The 17,713-nt window shown below is 40.0% G+C and overlaps 1 protein-coding gene across 1 annotated transcript in view; it reads left to right on the top strand.

Annotated features, from left to right (window-relative positions):
• The first annotated feature begins 6,678 nt into the window (after positions 1–6,678).
• PAIP2B (poly(A) binding protein interacting protein 2B) overlaps positions 6,679–17,713 on the top strand; it is a 61,461-nt gene continuing 50,426 nt past the window's right edge. Inside the window, exon 1 of the mRNA XM_037807050.1 lies at positions 6,679–6,859. The gene's annotated coding sequence lies outside the window, so the exon portion shown is untranslated. The remainder of the gene's footprint in view (positions 6,860–17,713) is intronic.

Genomic DNA, 17,713 nt, shown 5'->3' on the forward strand with positions numbered 1-17,713 from the left:
CTGAAGCTTATTTCATTTCCTTTCACATCCCCCTTTTGGTCAAGAAGATGTTCTCCGTCCCACGATGCCAGGTCTACATTCCTCCCCGGGAGTCATATTCCACGTTGCCAGGGAGACTCACTCCCCTGGGTGTCTGATCCCACGTAGAGGGGAGGGCTTTGCCCATTTTTAAACTGGGTTGTTTGTCTTTTTGTTGTTGGGTTGTAAGATATCTTTATATATTCTGGATAGTACGCCCTTATCATATATATGGTTTCCAAATATTTTTTCCATTCTGTAGACTCTTTTCACTTCATGATAATGTTGTTTGAAGCACAAAAGTCTTTAATTTGCTGAGGCACAATTTACTTATTTTTTTCTTTTGTTGCTCATGCTTTTGGTGTCAAGTCTAAGACTCCATTACCTAATACATGGTCCTGAAGATACTCTCCTATGCTTTCTTCTAGGAGTTTTATAGTTTTGGTTCTTATGTTTAGATCTTTAATTCATTTTGAGTTAATTTTTACATATGGTATGATGTAGGGGGTCACATTCATTCATTTGCATGTGGATATCCAGTTTTCTCAGCACCATTTGTTGAAAAGACTATTCTTTTCCCATAGCGGACTTGGCAGCCTTGTTAAAAATCAGTTAGCCTGAGAAGGAGAGAAGCTGTGAGACATGCAATGAGGTGAATGGGTTCTGTAGACAGCATTTGAGTGAATCATGCCAGAAACAAAGGCAAACACTATAATGCTTCACTAATATGTTCTAACTACAATGTGTAAACTCAGAATTGAACCTTAGAGTACAGCTTATCAGGGGAATGCTTATTGTAATGGTCCCTAGATCATAAGCTCTTACAGCAGTCACATCTATTCCTGAATTGTAATGGCTGCCTCCAGATTCCAAGACGCTGATCCCTTTGTGTATAACCTGATCAATCCCTGGAACTTTGGGCATCTATGTGACACCTGAAACGCAGAGCTAGAACTCGGCAGATATGAATGTCAGTATTAGCACATATAGCAACTGTTAAAAAAGCTGAAAAAGAGTCCAGACTTCAACTAGAGATATGAACGAAGCAGATGTGGTTAGGACTAGGGCAAATTGAGCCAAAGGGTAAAGGACAATACCAACTGCGTTTTAAGGCTTCGGGTTCTGTGTGAGACCAGGGGAAGAGATGTTTGGTTGGCACAAGATCTGTATTTCCTAAACAATTTAACTTGTACAGTGTGTTCAAATACCATAGTTACTTGTAACTTTGAATAGGAAGTGAGACCTGGTAGGTTTGCATAGGTTAGTGTGAAATAGTGACACATCCAAAAGTAATTTGGACAGAGAACAAAAATATATATGCAGGGCCACCCTGAGGAGTTGGGGTAAAATGCAGAGGTGTTGGGCTTCCTCACCTGGATTGTTGCTGATGTTCTCACAAACATTGAGGACTGGCGGTTTGCTGTGCCAAGCCCTCTATCATAGGACTTGCCCTTATGAAGCTCGTTACTACAAAGGAGAGGCTAAACTTGCTTATAATTGTGCCTAAGAGTCTCCCCCTGAGAACCTCTTTGTTGCTCAGATGTAGCCCTCTCTCTCTAGCTACGCCAATTCAGCAGGTGAACTCACTGCCCTCCCCCCTACATGGTATCTGACTCCCAGGGGTGTACATTTCCCTGGCAACATGGGATATGACTCCCGAGGATGAATCTGGACCGGCATCGTGGGATTGAGAACATCTTCTTGACTGAAAGGGGGTTGTGAAATGAAACGAAATAAAGTTTCAGTGACTGAGAGATTCCAAAAGGATCAAGAGGTCACTCTGGTGGGCATTCTTATGCACTATATAGATAACCCTTTTTAGGTTTTAATGCATTGGAATAGCTAGAAGTAAATATTTGAAACTATCAAACTGCAACCTATTAGCCTTGACTCTTGAAGACGATTGTATAGCAATGTAGCTTACAAGGGATGACAGTATGATGGCGAAAGCCTTGTGGATCACGTTCCCTTTATCCAGCGTATGGATGGATGAGTAGAGAAATGGGGACTAAAAACTAAATGAAAAATAGGGTGGGGGGGACGATTTGGGTGTTCTTTTTTACTTCTATTTTTTATTCTTATTTTTACTTTTTCTGGTACAAGGCAGATGTTCAAAAATTAGATTGGGTAACAAATGCACAACTATATGATGGTACTGTGAACAATTGATTGTACACTTTGGATGACTGTTTGGTATGTGAATATATCTCAATAAAATTGAATTTAAAAAAAATCAGTTAGCCATAGATGTGAAGGCTTATTTCTAAACTCTCAGTTTTATTCCGTTGGTCTATAAGTCTGTCCTTGTAACAGTACTGTATTGTTTTGAACTTTGTAATAAGTTTCGAAATCAGGAAGTATGAATCTTCCAACTTTCTTCTTTTTCAAGATGATTTTTGGTTATTTGAGATCCTCTGTACTTCCATATGAATTTGATGATTGGCTTTTCATTTCAGCAGGAATTTTTTACTTTTAATTTCAAGAACTCTTTCTTGCACTCTGAATATTTCTTTTTTTTTAAATTATCATCTTGTTCTTATTTCATAATACACAGGACATCAGGTAGAACCCTCATAAAGTTGCTCTATACTCAACCTAAAAATGATTAAAAGCAAGCCTGGAAGTAATCAAACTTATTCCAAGACAAAACAAAATCTAATACTACTTACAGTAAAACCCATCAACCAACAAGCTTAAATCTAGCATCCAATAAAAAATTGCCAGGCATTCAAAGAAGGAAAATATGCCCCATAATCATGAGAAAATAAATCAAAATAAACACACCTAGAAATACGAGAGATGATGTAATTAGCAACAAGCATATTAAACATTATAAATATGCTCACATATTCAAAAAGGTGGAGGATAACATTACTAGGATGAGGAAGGAAAGGAAGATATTAAAAAGACCTAGATACAACTTTTAGAGGTGAAATATAAAATATCTGAAATGAGAAATACACTGGATGGGATTAACTACAGAAAAAAGTATCAGTGAACTTGAAGACACAACAATAGAAACTATCCAAAATTAAGCACCAAGAGACAAAATAATTTTAAAATGTGGCATCAGTGATCCATGGAACAATATCTAAAATGCTTTAAATTGGAGTGCCAGAAGGAGGGAAGAGGAACAAAAAGTTCTGCAGAAAAATGGTTGAAAATTTTCCAAATATAATGATCCAAGAATTGCAACAAACCCTAAGTGGTATAAGCCTAAAGATAATCACATCAAGGCACACCATAATTAAATAGCAGAAACCAGTATAAGGAGAAAAAAATTGTAAGCTGGCAGAGAAAAAGGATCCATTATGTAGAGAGCATAAAAAGATGAGTTACAGCAGACTTCTTATCATAAACTATGGAATTCAGAAGACAATTAAAGAGGGAGGCAGCCATGTGGATATCTGGTGGCAGAATGCAGACTAGAATGGCGTCCAGAGGGCCAGACAGGAGACAATAGCCAGTCATGAAAGGATGGTGTCAGCGGGGGCGGGGAATACAAGAGGAGTCCACCAACCCTTTCCTACATCCCATTGCTATTGTGTGATAAATCCTCAACCCAATGAGTATTCCTGATTGCGCAAGGATGCTACGTGGACCTGCAGATCCTGCTTTTCAAAGCTATGAGATCACATAAGCCCCTCTCTCACCATGTATATGAAGGCCACCTTGGAGAAAAAAGGAGTGGAAGGTGAGGAGAGGCTATCTTGAAAAAAGATCTTTTTTATTTTCCAAAAGAGGTAAACATTTCTCTTGGGGACCATTTAAATTATTTAATGAGATGAAGCTTTAAATCAGAGTTGGCAATCCTAAATGGGTAAACATCTAATAACACAGCTTCAAAATACATAAGCAATGTGAATAGTGACCCTGGAGTTGTGTGATTTAGTGACCCTGCTTCCCAGCTTTCTTCCCACTCTTCCCTCTTCACCTTATTCAGATCTCTGCTCAAATTCTCCTTCCTCAGACAGTTCTTTAAGTATTCAACCTAAATAGTCATTCTCCCAACCATTTATGAACCCTGCTATCTCTTTTCTTTATAGCACTTAGTTTCAACATACATTTTATTATCTATTGGCTACTTGCTTATTGTCAGTCTCCCTGCTACAGCATAAACTCTACTGCTGCCTCTTCAGTGTCTTAGTCACAACCATATTCCCTAGAGCCTAGATCAGAGCATGGAACATTATAGCAGAAAATCAATAATATGTCTTGAATGGTTGGATAACTAAATTCATTTAATCTGGATTTATTTAATTATCTTCCTCATTTTCATCATTTATCCACTCATTCTGCAATAATTTACTAAGCCTTTACATCATGTCATGTATATAGTCAGCATGGGGAGTGGGAAAGACAAAGATCTACAAAGTATAGATTTCAAAATAGAAATTCCCACTTTCTGAAGGATAAAATTCAAAGCCTAATAGGTAAGGCCCACTACCTTCCTGTGCCATCTTTCCCCAGCCAGATAAATCTACTCATAATAATTATTATAATAATAGTAGTAAAGGAATATTCATTAAGCATTTACTATGTGCTGGGAGCTGTTACAACAGCTTTTTTGTGCTACCTACCAAATCCACCTTGCTCATTCCTTCTTTCACACCTTGGCTTTTTGCTGTCTTGAAATGCCCTCCACTTTTTCTTTTTAATACATGTGGTATGATTTTTATTTATATAAAGTTCAAAAACAAGCATACATAAGAACAAAAACTAAAATAAAAATAATAAAGGCAAGGAAATGGTTGTAAGAAAGGTCATGATAATGGGTAACTCTAGGGGGATGGCAATGGTTGTGATGGTAGAAGGGGACTTCTGGGGTCCTGGCAAGTCTGTATTTCTTGACCTGGGTCATGATTACACTGGCATTTGCTTTGTATCTATTCTTTAAAGTGTACATTTTATGTATTTACTCTTTAGTGTACATCTCCTAATTTTTTTTAATTAAATTCAGTTTTATTGAAATACATTCACACACCATACAATCATCCATGGTATACAATCCACTGTCCACAGCATGATAACAGTTGTGCGTTCATCACCACAATCTATCTCTGAACATTTTCCTTACATCAGAAAGAACCAGAACAAGAATAAAAAATAAAAGTGAAAAAAGATCACCCAAATCATCCCCCCCATCCCACCCCATTTGTCCTTTAGTTTTTATCCCCATTTTTCTACTCATCTATACACTAGATAAAGGGGGTGTGATCCACAAGGTCTTCACAATCACACTGTCACCCCTTGTAATCTACATTATTATATAATTTCCTTCAGGAGTCCAGACTGCTGGGTTGGAGTTTGGTAGTTTCAGGTATTTACTTCTAGCTATTCCAATACATTAAAACCTAAGAGGTGTTATCTATATAGTGCATAAGAATGTCCACCAGAGTGACCTCTCTACTCCATTTGAAATCTCCCAGCCACTGAAACTATTTCGTCTTATTCTGCATCCTCCTTTTGGTCAAGAAGATACTCTCAGTCCCACGATGCCGGGTCCACATTCATCCCCGGGAATCATATTCTGCATTGCCAGGGAGATTTACACCCCTGGGAGTCGGGTCCCACGTAGGGGGGATGCCCTCCACTTTTGAGTGCTATCTTGTTTTGCTGAAGTTTCACACCTTCACGGAAGCTTTTTCTACAGCTTCATTAGCAGAGACAACGTTCTCCTCAAATTTCTTCACACGTTGTGTTTCTCTACCACTGAACACTGACTTAATATTATTTCTCCCATTACATGACTATTTCTTTTTCTCTCTCTGTCCGACTCTCATACCACAAGCAATCCTAATCCATCTTTATTGAGCGCTTATAAATTCCCAAGCACCGCTCTATGAGATTGGTAGTATCGTTTCCCTCAGTTTATAGGTGAAGAGACAGAGACTCAAGAGAGGTTGAGATTCTAGAGCACGTGACTGATAAAATCCCAAATTCAGGCTGGCTGAAAGGCAGGAATAGAAAAGAGAGAGGGGGCCTTGAACACAGCCAGAGTAGGACGCAGGCGAAGACTGGAGGGAAATCCAAGGGGAAAATAAGATACTTTACTTTCTAAAAGCACTCAGTGTGGAAATGTGGAAGAGTACCTCTGCTTCATTCCGGCCCCTCAAGGAGTCGGGCTCACCAGTCTCCCGCTACGGAGCCCAGCGCCAGGTTGCTCTAAACTCCTCCTAAGGTGATGACAGTCAGGGAAATCCCACTGAGGCCCCCACCCCCGCTCGTCGCTAGACTGAGTGGTGCAACCCGGTAGGAGTGGCTCCTGGTTCAACCAATGGAAGGAAGCGGCAGCAAGAGCCTGTGTAAACAAACCCGGAGGGTGCTGCGCCTTCGGGCTCCTCCCCCACGTGGGGGCCAGACGCATCCTTGGCGCAATGCCTATCCAGGATTAGAGTAGCGTCTTTCAGCCAATCAGAGCCGATGTGTCCCGCAAGGAGGCGCTCCACCGGGAGAAAAAGAACCGAGGAGGAGAAAAGACACACGTTAAGACCAATCAGAAGCTGGAATTTCTGATGGAGTGGGCGGGAACTGTTTCACATTTAGACCAATAAATACCACTTATGCCCTTCTAGGTGACTGAGAGGCACCCTTTTCGATCCAATAGACGAATGGGGCGGTGCCCGGCAACCAATGGCTTGGGTTCGGGGGCGGGGTGAGGCGCCAGTATGCAGTAATAGGTAACCTGGCGTGTGGTAGAGGCGCTTCTCCCGTGCTGTGGCTCGCGTTTTAGTGCTGAAGGCCGACACTGTTCTGGGGACGGCCACCTTTCCTGCTACGGCTGAAGCTCTTGGAGGAGTGGCGGAGTACGGTCTGGAGGAGGGGCTTCTGGTTAGCCCAGGTGGGCTCGGGCGCCGGGCTACCGGGGAAGGGACCCGAGGGGAGCGCGGCTCTCGGGGCTCTGGAGACGCCTTGCTCCTCCCTTTCCGAACCCCAGTGGGGAGGGTAACCGGTGAGGCCCCCAGTCGCGGCCATCGGCGGGAAGGGGCGTCCGCTGAGGTCTCCCCCTGCCCCTCGGGGGCTCTTTCCCCACACAGGAGCGCCGTCCCCCCAACTTCTCTGGCTTCTGAGTCCCCTCGCTACCCCAGTGCAGCGCTACTCGGCGCGTTGGCCGGTGCTGCACCCCCGGCCTGGGCTCTGGGGTGGGGGTGGGGGGGTTGTGCTTTTTTGCCCCTCCCCCATTCGGCTGACCCCCCCCCTCCCCCGCGACCCCCCTCCCCCATCGCGCGGTCTGCATTACTGGTGCCCACTCCACCTCCCCCTTTCCTTCAGCTCTCACTCCGGAGACCCCATTTGAATTGGGGACCCTGACCACTTCTCTGCCTTCCCTTCCGCGCGTCGGTCCTTCACCCTCCCACCCCCTAAATTTTATCCTCATCTCTCTCGGAAACTAACATTTTCCACGTGCCCCTTCCAGGCATCTGGAAAGTGAATGCGAGGGGGAAATATACCGTACAGGGAGCTTTGCAAGGTTGGGAACTTTAATCGGGTTTGTGAATGGTAAACTATTTTTTGCCTTCTTTAAGATGGCATTTGATCACTGTGCCCTCTCTAGGATCTTTGTCCCAATAAAGGTCTTTGGGTGGTAATTCTGGAAATGAGGTGAGAAGGGTTACTGGCAGCGAGGGTTTTAATATTTATTGGTTTGGTTTTGTCTTCGTAAGTACATGGAATTGGGTTATACTTTAAACGGCTTAACTAGCATGTGCAGTGTAAGTGAGGGCCTGTCCACTCACTGTAGTTTATCATAAAATATAGGACGTACTCGGGCTGTGTAGCACGATGTGATCACACCCAAACTGGGGAAAGTACCATATTCAATCTGTTTATAAACACCTATTCAGAGAATTTGTATTTACCTTCATAGTCTATCAATTTAGTTTTTAATGGTGGTGTTTTCTAACCATATGTTTCTAGATAATAATGCCAACTTTGTTGAACCTAAATAAATCAAAATGAAATTATGCCAAGAATTTTATGGGGAGAAACTAACTCACCACTCTTAGTTTCAATTGAGATTTTAGATTTTTGGAAACATTAATTTAGGTAGTTGACCAAGATGGTTTGGGTTTGGGGGAAGGAAGAAATTGAAATACTGGAATAAGCCTGATAGTGTGTATGTGTGTAGATAAAATTGTAAATTCTAACAGTGCTTAGTTTCATGACTTTACATAAATTGAAGTTGTTTGTCCTAGTTCTTGGTGGCAAAATGTAAACAGGGAGTTTTTACATCATATCCACTCTTTCTTTGCCAGGAATTGGCAAATTTTGTGAAAAATTCTTACTGTTTTCCTGATCTTATCTGTAACATGTATATCAATATGTTTCCTTGCATTTTACCATGGTAACACTGTATCATGAATATAAAGAAGTGGGTCTAATAGAGTGGATTGAAAGGAATCTTTACTTTCAGGTGGTAGCATGGTCTGCTGGACCATATGTTGGAGCCTTGTTAATAAATCACACTAAAAAGAGGAAGATTTAAAAGCTGTTCTAGCAAATGCCCAGATATCTAGAGCAATACAAAGAATTCATGACAGAATTATTAGCAGTCGGCAAAGAAAAGTACCTGGACAAACTGCAGATCTATGAATTGAATATTAGTGTGAGTAAGGGCTGCTGGAAACCCAAGTTATTTTTGTATAGACTTGTATAGTCTAAAGTGTGTTTGTGTTTAGTAATCACTCAGTTGTTCCTTTGTAGAGGACTGTAGCTAGGATTTCTTCCTGGAGACCTTGCCTTTGAGAGCTCACAGTTTAACGTAAGAGAGACCTATAAACCAAAAACTAAATGCAGATGGAGAGGTTCTATGGTGACAGGTCTGTGCAGGGCCCAAGGAGCAAGGTGGCCCTTGGTTTTCTGGCCTTAGCTGTTATGCCAGCTCATTTCTTGCCTCTCTAGACTTCCTAAAGTGCTGTTTCTTCAATCTGCCGGGTTTTTCCCCACCTCTGAGCCTCTGTACGTGCTGTTCCCTCTCCCTGAATGCTTTTCCTCTCTTAATATGCCTATGGGCCCTGCACTGTTCAAGGTGTGAAAATGTAATCACACTTATTCTCAAGGAGCTCACAAGTTAGCAAGGGAGACAGATGGATGAACACTGATTTATCTTGAGATAAGCGAGGCTATAGAGATATGAATAAAATCCTGTCTAAACCAGGAGGAAGGAGTAACTAGTAGTACCTGAAGTGCTAGGGGAGAATTTCCCAGATGAGGTGATATTTGAGATAGACTTCGGTGGGTGAAGAGGAAGGAGTTCACTAGACTAAAAGTAGGGGCTTTTTAAAGAATATTTTTGTGGTAGAATAGACTTCTAATTATCCGTTTTTTGGTATGTCTGTTGTGGATGTTCTGGAAGTATCAAACTTGAAAAATATATATATATATATATACCCACATGTCTTGAACAGTGTGGCTTATTAATATTTTGAAATTCCGTAAGGTGATTGGAGACACCCCAAGGTGTTGCAGAAGGAGAGCAGGGGTCAGTTCTGGTGGCAAAGGCAAAGGTCATCTTGAAATTGAGGATCTTCCAGCTTGAGAGGCTACCACTTTTATTATGCATGTATTTTAGGCCAAATTAAGCATATATTTTGCCAGTTTCAGGTATTATGTTTAGAAGCAGACTTAAAATGCACATCCTCTTCTGACTTGAGTTTTGGGGATTGTATGCCAGTGCTCTCCTTTCAGTAAGATCTAATTTTATGAGCATTTCATATTGAATGTTCATACTGTGTAATTGTAATTCATAAAGCTGTCAAATTCTAGTTATGTGCTTAATTCCTGTGGTGGTGTTACAAATTAAGAAAGTAACAATCAAATTTTGATAGTACCCCACATTTGAAGTCGGAAGGCCTAGGTTTGAAGTTTGTCCTGCAAGCTTTTTGTTTATATGACCTTGGACAAAAATGCCTTTCACCTCCTTTTCCATTTTGATAAAATGAAAATACCTAGGGTTATTTTAAGAGTTAAATGATGCACATAAAAATACTTTGTGAATGACGGAAAAATGTCTCATTCAAGATAATAAATGATTATTTTTGATGTAGCAGCAACCAGGGAAAAAAGAAAAACCCACAAAACTTTGTGAACTCTAAAACAATATACAAATATAAGACACATTGAAGGAATGTATCCGACTTAATTTTAGTTAACATTTTATGTTTAGTTTTTAATCTTATATTACAGAAATAGTAGCTTTACTGATAGCCAGTATGCATATGACACTGATATGCCAAAAGGGACAAAAAAAACCACACAAAGCACTCCATAGATCCACCATATAAAATAATAGTTAACATTTCAATGGATATTTTTAAATACTTTCTATGCATATTGATGTGTGCATATATGTATATATATGCATTTTTAATAGAAATGAGTTCATCTTGGGTATTCTATTTAGTCACTTTATTTTTATGAAATAAATCCCCTAGGAGTATAATAGCTTGGTCCAAGAAATTTTTAAATCTTTTGCTACATGTTGCTGTATATAATTAGAGATGAGAACAGAAAAGGAGCCAACTTCTCAGCTTAGTGAACATTGTGACCTTGTGGTAATCTAATATCCTGAACCTTATTCAGGGGCTGTATCAAAGGTACACTCAGAAACACACATGCAGTATGTACATGGTTATGCTTGGCATTATTGTTTGAAATAGCAAGATAGGCATGACTGCAGTGTCCCTCCATCGGGAACTGGTTAAGTGAACTGTGGTACATCCAGTCCATGGAATACTGTGCAGTTGTGAGGAAAAAAAAAAAAGAATGAGGAAGATCTACGTACTGATGTAGAAGAACTCTAAGGCATATTGTGAATTTTTTTAAAAAAGGAGTAAGATATGGAATAGTGTGTATAATATGCTCCTTTTTGTGTTGAGAAAGAATGGTAGAATTAAGAATATATATTTGTATTTGCTTATATTTACAAAGATAGATATCTGAAATGATATGTAAGAAACCAATTAAAGTGTTCATTTGTGGAGGAAGAATGGGAAAGGGACACACACACACACACACATATATATATATATAAGTGTTTATAATACCTTTTCAAAAACTTGAGTGGGTGAATGAATGAGTGAATGAATGAATGGGGTTATGAAAAAGAGAAGAAAAATGCATCTGAGGGGCTGAACTGTCCATCTTTTTGGTACTAGATGAATAAATAGCAGTAGCAGCAAAGATTGGAAGAATAGCCCCAGGAAGAGATAAATGGCCTGTTTGCTTCTTGTTCTTAATTTTGTGTATTTTAAGAATACTTTGAGAAAAACAACAACAAAATTTAAAATAAAAATGATTCCAGACTGCAATCCCCATTGCTTCAATAGCTGCTTTCTTTTTTGAATTGATTTATAGTATTTTTATATGAATAGATATTACTTCCTGTTGTAATCACAATTTTAGTCTTTTTAAAGTTATCTAATTGTAGTTTTTCTTATTGATACAGAAGGATCTTTTTAAAAAAAAAAAGAAGATAGGGCAGTTTTGTCTAATACAGATTTCAAAAGTGGCTGATCTACTTCAAGTAGTATAAATTCAAGTCCTCTAGTCTATACATGACACACATACGTAAGTCAAAATAATAAAAAGAAAAGAGATTTAAATATATATAAATGAAAACATTTCTTCCTGATTATCAGGGAAAGCACACTCTTTTGTAATAATTCAGAAAACAAAACGTAATTGCAATATAATTGCAAATATTTTCCCTTTTAACTTTATATTTACAAAGATAGATATCTGAAATGATACATAAGAAACCAATTGTAATACCTTTTTTGAAAAGGTATTACAAACACTAATACATATATATGTATATAATATAAAAGCATATTGCGATGTCCCTTTCCCATTCCCATTCTTCCTCCACAAATAAACACTTTAATTGATTTCTTATATATCATTTCAGATCTCTATCTTTGTAAATATAAGCAAATACAAATATATATATATTTTTTCTCTTTTAACTTTATTTTTGTTATCTTGCTGAATGAAAGCATTTGTTTATTTCTGTACTATACTCAAATCTATCCTTTTTTTTTTTTTTTTTTCCTTTTGGTGTCTTAAAAAAGACCTTCCTTCCACTCAAAAGTTAAATAATATTTATTTAAGTGTTCTACCCTGGGTTCATTTTTTAAAACATTTTAAACCTGCCCCCTCCCCCTTTTTGAATGGCTACCTAGTTGTGCTAACAGTCTTTATTAAATGATCTATTCTTTCTCCACTATTTGAAATGCAACTTTTAACATAAACCAGATTCCTAGTTCTGGGTTTGCCGTTCCATTGAAATGTTTATTCCCATGCTTGTTCTATACTGTTTTTAATTATTTTAGTTTTATATTTCTCTTCATTCTTTTAAAAAACACGCTATTGACTATGTGTATGTAATTACTAACCCAGATTGTATTAGTTTAATTTGGGAAGAGTTAACATTTTATTGTATATCCATCCATTTTTTTCAAGTCATTTTAAATGTCCCTCAATAAATTGTTTTATGTTCTATGCGTTTATTAGGCTTATTCCCAAGAACTTTTATTTTTTGTAGTATTATAAATTGTCTTTTTTAAATCTTTTCTGTTGTTGGTTTATGTGAAAACTTGATTTTTTTATGTTTACTTTGTAACCAGTCTTGCTGTTAAGCTCTCTTCTTTGTTTTGTATAGTTTTCAGTTGATTCTTAGTCTTACTGCAAAATCAAAATGATAACTGTAAGTAAGCATACTCTTACCTCTTCCTTTCCAATATTTATACCTCTTATCTTGCTTACTTGGCTCACTGCATTGGGTGGTAGCACTCAAAGTTAAATAAATAATGGTCATGATACTGCGCATTCCTAGTCTTTTTGCTGACTTTAATGGGAATGTATTAAAGGCTTGGGACAGAGAGAAACCAATGTGAGCATATTAATTACATTAAAGTGGCTTGATTTTATTCCTTTATAAAAAATGGATATTGAATTTCATATCCAGAGGGGCAAGATAGTGACAGAGAGAGGTGTGGAATTTAGTTTGTCCTCTAGAGCAACTAATAAACAACCAGTAACAACTAGTAAATAGTCTGGAACAACTGCTGGGGGACAACCGTGAGTGTCCACACATCGTACACCAGCCTGGAATGGGTGGAATGGCTGAGATAGCAGCATAAAAACTATAAGTAAAAACTGCAGAACTGTGCCAGGAGTCCCCTCCCCTCTTGGCAGGCTGAGCTGCAAGACCTCGCTATGGGAGAAGGCAGCAGTCCCAGAGCAAGTGAATATAGCTCAACCTAGCTCCAGCTGGGGTTTTAATTAACAAATGTGGACTGCTGAATACAAGCTACAAACATAGACAAACCCCTAACAAGCAGCAAAGTACCTGAGGTCACTCTCAGTGGAGAGGAAGTGGGGCTGATGGAAAAAAAAAATGCAGAGGCTTTTGGAGACCGTTGACCTTAGAGATCCGGAGGGTGCCTTCATCCTGGAAAGGGAGCCCAGGAAACCGGTTGCTGTCTCTGGCTGAAGGACTAAACCGGGAGCTGTGGACTAGCTCTGATAAGGGGCTTTCTTTCCCTTTTTTTTTTTTCCCTCTCAATCTGAGTAGTTCAGTGGAGAAAGCCTCAGCCATTTTCAGTTTGCAGTGCTCTGACCCAGACAGGGGTGGAATTAACAGAGTCAGAGAAACAAAAGAGTAATTCAGGTACAGAAGATAACTCCCTAGGGGATGTATCTTCCCTAAGAGGAGGGAGGTGGGGCCAAGCTTAAGTGCCTACCCTCCCTTCAGAACTCAGACCCCAGGGCCTGGGGAAAACAATCAAACCAGAAACAACCTAAGCTGAGAACTAAAGAAACCATACGTCTTTTCAGCAGTGGGGATCGACAGGCTGACAGGTGCCACCTGCTGGGCAAGTTAAAAAAAGCACAGTGGCTAGAGACCTCACAGAAAAGTCTGTCAGTCTCATAAGACACATCCTCAGGGAAACATGAAACTGATTATAGCCTCATTTTGAGACCTGAGCTCATTCTGGTCTGGGAAAATCTGATTGGGGTAACCAAGGAAACCAGATGCCTAGACAACAGAAAACTACAAATCACACTAGGAAGTACGAAGATATGGCCCAAAGGAACAAACCTACACTTCATCTGAGATACAGGAATTGAAACAACTGATGCTCAATCAATTCAACAAATTTAGGGAAGATATAGCAAAAGAGGTGAAAGATATAAAGAAAACATTTGGCGAAAACACTGGAAGAAATTGAAAGTTTGGAAAAATAACTGCAGAGTCTGTGGAAACGAATGGCACAACACAAGGGATGAGGAACACAATGGAGACGTACAACAGAGATTTCAAGAGGAAGAAGAAAATATTCAGGAACTGGAGAACAAGACACCTGAAATCCTATACAGAAAAGAACAGATAGGGAAAAGAATGGAAAAATATGAGCAATGTCTCAGGGAATTGAATGACAACATGAAGCACGTGAATGTATGTGTCATGGGGGTCCTGGAAGGAGAAGAGAAGGGAAAAGGGGTAGAAGCAATAATGGCAGAAATAATCACTGAAAATTTCCCGTCTCTTATGAAAGACATAAAATTACTGATCCAAGAAGTGCAGCATACCCCAAACAGAATAGATCTGAATAGACTTATGCCAAGACACTTAGTCAGATTATCAAACTTCAAAGACAGAATCCTGAAAGCAACAAGAGAAAAACAGTCTGTCAGATACAAGGGAAGCTTGATAAGATTAAGTGTGGATTTCCTCAGTAGAAACCATGGAGGCAAGAAGACAGTGGTGTGATATATTTAAGAGACTGAAAGAGAAAAACTGCCAACCAAAAATCCTATATCCGGCAAAACTGTCTTTCAGATATGAGAGAGAGTTTAAAATATTCTCTGACAAACAGACAATTAGAGAGTTTGTGAACAAGATACCTGCTCTACAGGAAATACTAAAGGAAGCACTACAGACAGATAGGAAAAGACAGGAGTGAGAGGTTTAGCACATAGATTTGGATGATGGTAGCATAATAATGTAAGTACATTGAACAAAGATGACTGTGAGTATGGTTGAAAGAGGAAGGTTAGGGGCATGTGGCACTCCAGAAGAAAAGAGGGAAAATAAAGACTGGGAATGTATAACTTAGTGAAACCCAGAGTGCTCAACAATTGTGATAAAATGTACAAATATGTTTTTACCTGAGGGAGAACAAATGAATGTCAACTTTGCAAGGTGTTAAAAATGGGATAGTATTGGGGAAAAAATATAATCAATGCAAACTAGAGACTATGATTAACAAAAACATTGTATTATGCTTCCTTTATTGTAACAAAAGCAATATACCAAAGCTAAATTTCTGTAGGAGGGGGATATAAGGGAGGATTATGGGACTCTCAGCATTGGTGATGTTGTCTGACTCTTTTATTGTACTTTAATTTTATGTTTTCTTTTGTTGCTTTTTAGCTGTCATTTTTCTTTCTTTTTCTTGTTCTTTTGTCTCTGTATCTTTTTTGACTCTTCCTCTTTCTTTGTGAAAGAAATAGAAATGTCCTCACATAGATAGTGGTGGTGCTGGTGAATGCATAACTACATGATTATACAGGGAACCATCGATTGTTTACTTAGGACAGAATGTATGGTGTGTGAACAAAACCATCTTAAAAAAATGGGTTGATGAATGAACCTTGAAGGCATTATATTGAGTGAAATAAGTCAGACACAAAAGGATGAATATTGCAGGGTCTCACTGAAATGAACTAACTATAATATGTAAACTCACAGACGTGAAATACAGGTTACCAGGATATAGAACAAGGCTAAAGAATGGGGAGCGGTAGCTTATTATGAGCAGAATGTTTAGCTAGATTGAACTTAAGTGTTTGGAAATGGACAGAGGTGATGGTAGCATGTTATTGTGAGAATATCTAACAGTGCTGAATAGTGTGTGAATGTGGTGGAAAGAGAAGATTTAGAATCATGTATGTCACCAGAAGGAAAGTTGGAGGTTGAAATATGAAAATGTATAAAACAGTGAGTTTTGTGATGGACAATCTCTGTGATTAACTGTACAAATATTAGAGTTCTCTTTCATGAACTAGAACAAATGTATGACACTATAACTAGAGGTCAATAATAGAGGGGTAGGGAGGCGGGGCAAGATGGCAGACTGGTGAGCTGTATGTTTTAGTTACTCCTCCAGGAAAGTAGGTAGAAAGCCAGGAACTGCGTGGACTGGACACCACAGAGCAATCTGACTTTGGGCATACTTCATACAACACTCATGAACATGTCGAACTGCTGAGATCAGCGAAATCTCTAAGTTTTTGCAGCCAGGGGACCCGCGCCCCTCCCTGCCAGGCTCAGTCCCGGGGGAGGAGGGGCTGTCAGCTCCGGGAAGGAGAAGGGAGAACTGCAGTGGCAGCCCTTATCAGAAACTCATTCTACTGATTCAAACTCCAACCATAGATAGACTGAGACCAGACACCAGAGAATCTGAGAGCAGCCAGCCCAGCAGAGAGGAGACAGGCATAGAAAAAAAAAACAGCACGAAAAACTCCAAAATAAAAGCGGAGGATTTTTGGAGTTCTGGTGAACATAGAAAGGGGAAGGGCCCTGAGGCGCATATGCAAATCCCGAAGAAAAGCTGATCTCTCTGCCCTGTGGACCTTTCCTTAATGGCCCTGGTTGCTTTGTCTCTTAGCATTTCAATAACCCATTAGATCTCTGAGGAGGGCCCGTTTTTTTTTTTTTTTTTTTTAATCCTTTTTTCTTTTTCTAAATCAATTACTCTAAGAAGCCCAATACAGAAAGCTTCAAAGGCTTGCTATTTGGGCAGGTCAAGTCCAGAGCACAACTAAGAGAGCTCTGAGACAAAACGTAATAATCCAGTGGCTGAGAAAATTCACTAAACACCACAACTTCCCAAGAAAAGGGGGGTGTCCGCTCACAGCCATCATCCTGGTGGACAGGAAACACTCCTGCCCATCGCCAGCCCCATAGCCCAGAACTGACCCAGACAACGCAGTGTGACGGAAGTGCTTCAAATAACAGGCACACACCACAAAACTGGGCGTGGACATTAGCCTTCCCTGCAACCTCAGCTGATTGTCCCAGAGTTGGGAAGGTAGAGCAGTGTGAATTAACAAAGCCCCATTCAGCCATCATTTCAGCAGACTGGGAGACTCCCTACACAGCCCAGCAGCCCAGAACTGCCCTGAGGGGACGGCACTCACCTGTGACATAGCACAGTCATCCCTCAACAGAGGACCCGGGGTGCACGGACTGGAAGAGGGGCCCACTTGCAAGTCTCAGGAGCCATACGCCAATACCAAGGACTTGTGGGTCAGTGGCAGAGACAAACTGTGGCAGGACTGAACTGAAGGATTAGACTATTGCAGCACCTTTAAAACTCTAGGATCACCAGGGAGATTTGATTGTTACAGCCACCCCCCCCCTCCCTGACTGCCCAGAAACACGCCCCATATACAAGGCAGGCAACACCAACTACACACGCAAGCTTGGTACACCAATTGGACCCCACAAGACTCACTCCCCCACTCACCAAAAAGGCTAAGCAGGGGAGAACTGGCTTGTGGAGAACAGGTGGCTCGTGGACGCCACCTGCTGGTTAGTTAGAGAAAGTGTACTCCACGAAGCTGTAGATCTGATGAATTAGAGATAAGGACTTCAATTTGTCTACAAATCCTAAAAGAACCCTAT

This window comes from Choloepus didactylus, chromosome 17, assembly GCF_015220235.1.
Source record: "Choloepus didactylus isolate mChoDid1 chromosome 17, mChoDid1.pri, whole genome shotgun sequence".
NCBI lineage: Eukaryota > Metazoa > Chordata > Mammalia > Pilosa > Megalonychidae > Choloepus > Choloepus didactylus.